Raw genomic sequence first — 2,500 nt, 5'->3', positions numbered from 1 at the left:
CCGAAGACGGTGGCCGGAATCGGGTCGTCGCCGGCCGGAAAACGGGTCATCGATGCCGGCAATACTTCGGGCCATGAGGCCCCCCACCTTAGTCCGAGTTTAGCAACAGCCCACATATCCCCCGCGGCAGGCCTATGGGCGCCAGGCCAGCGCGCCCCATGGCCAGTCAGGGGGCACCCCCCTAAAGAGCAATAAGTGTCATTGAAGCTCTGGCAGGGGGAGACACTACTAGGTCCCAGCTGTCACCCCCCCTCTAAAAAATTCATTTCTTGGTATTTTGAGCTGAAATTTTGCACAGAGGTTGGCAAAAATCCAATCCAACTTTATTAATTTTTCCAGAATTTTTCGAGGTCGGGAAGTATTTTTTTTTATTTTCCTACCATTAAAAATCGAGGAAATCGGAAAAAATAGGAACCGGCCCGGAATGACCCCAAATTCAGTGGGCAGCCTCATAAAAATATGGCTGATTTTACTGGATTGATTTCATGTGGAAAGCACGACGTTTTGTTGTAGGAATGCGGGAACCCCGGCGGCTCGCCTGCCGCGGCCAGCGACGTCGGGCTGGCCCCTGCAGCGCCTAGCCTCTCCCACGCGGGGGGCAGGCCAGAACGCGGGGGGCCAGGGCCCGAAGGCAGCCCCCCCGCGGGCGAGAGAGCAAGCCAGCAGGGGCTGTCGCCTGCCGCGGCCAGCGACGTCGGGCTGGCCCCTGCAGCGCCTAGCCTCTCCCACGCGGGGGGCAGGCCAGAACGCGGGGGGCCAGGGCCCGAAGGCAGCCCCCCCGCGGGCGAGAGAGCAAGCCAGCAGGGGCTGTCGCCTGCCGCGGCCAGCGACGTCGGGCTGGCCCCTGCAGCGCCTAGCCTCTCCCCCGCAGGGGGCAGGCCAGAACGCGGGGGGCCAGGGCCCGAAGGCAGCCCCCCCGCGGGCGAGAGAGCAAGCCAGCAGGGGCTGTCCGCGCGTCGCGCGGCGCGGCATGGCTGCGGGGGCCGCGCGCGCTGCGCCCAAGCGCCCAAGGGCCCCCAAGGGCCCCAGGCCCTCAGGCCCCAGCGCCCCAGCGCCCAGCGCGGGCGGGCGCGCGCGCGCGTGTGGTCTTTGAGGGGCGCCGGCCTGGTGGCTCCCTAAAGAGCAATAAGTGTCATTGCAGCTCTGGCAGGGGGAGACACTACTAGGTCCCAGCTGTCACCCCCCCTCTAAAAAATTCATTTCTTGGTATTTTGAGCTGAAATTTTGCAGAGAGGTTGGCAAAAATCCAATCCACCTTCATTAATTTTCCCAGAATTTTTCGAGGTCGGGAAGTATTTGTTTTAATTTTCCTACCATTAGAAATCGAGTAAATCCGCAAAACTAGGAACCGGCCCGGAATGACCCCAAATTCAGTGGGCAGCCTCATAAAAATATGGCTGATTTTACTGGATTGGTTTCATGTGGAAAGCACGACGTTTTCTTGTAGGAATGCGGGAACCCCGGCAGCTCGCCTGCCGCGGCCAGCGACGTCGGGGACGCTGGCCTGCGCTGTCGAGCCCGCGAGGGCTGTCTCCGCGGCAGGCCCCCCCTGAACGGGGCACGACAGGCCACCGCGCTGGCTCGTCCAGCGTCGACAGTCCCTCGTCCAGGTTTCAGATCGCGCCAAGTCGAACCCATGACCTGCTCAAGCCATCGTGCGCTGCCGAATTCGCATCTGCGTGTAGGCTGCCATTCCACGCGGCAGCCCCTGTTTTCGTCAGCGTGCCCCCCTGACGAATTTTCCTGCCTGGCCCAGTCCAGCGTCCAGCCCCTGTTCGTCGAAAAATCTGCGCTGCTGATTTTCCACGACGAGCCTACTTTCGTCAGCGTGCCCCCCTGACGAATTTTCCTGCCTGGCCCGGCCAGTCCAGCCCCTGTTCGTCGAAAAATCTGCGCTGCCGATTTTCCACGCGGCAGCCCCTGTTTTCGTCAGCGTGCCCCCCTGACGAATTTTCCTGCCTGGCCCGGCCAGTCCAGCCCCTGTTCGTCGAAAAATCTGCGCTGCCGATTTTCCACGCGGCAGCCCCTCTTTTCGTCAGCGTGCCCCCCTGACGAATTTTCCTGCCTGGCCCGGCCGGTCCAGCATCCAGCCCCTGTTCGTCGAAAAATCTGCGCTGCCGATTTTCCACGCGGCAGCCCCTCTTTTCGTCAGCGTGCCCCCCTGACGAATTTTCCTGCCTGGCCCGGCCGGTCCAGCATCCAGCCCCTGTTCGTCGAAAAATCTGCGCTGCCGATTTTCCACGCGGCAGCCCCTGTTTTCCTCAGCGTGCCCCCCTGACGAATGTTCGTCGAAAAATCTGCGCTGCCGATTTTCCACGCGGCAGCCCCTGTTTTCCTCAGCGTGCCCCCCTGACGAATGTTCGTCGAAAAATCTGCGCTGCCGATTTTCCACGCGGCAGCCCCTCTTTTCGTCAGCGTGCCCCCCTGACGAATTTTCCTGCCTGGCCCGGCCGGTCCAGCATCCAGCCCCTGTTCGTCGAAAAATCTGCGCTGCCGATTT

This window comes from Populus nigra, chromosome 2 (assembly GCF_951802175.1).
Source record: "Populus nigra chromosome 2, ddPopNigr1.1, whole genome shotgun sequence".
Classification (NCBI taxonomy): domain Eukaryota; kingdom Viridiplantae; phylum Streptophyta; class Magnoliopsida; order Malpighiales; family Salicaceae; genus Populus; species Populus nigra.
This window is presented reverse-complemented; position numbering follows the sequence as displayed.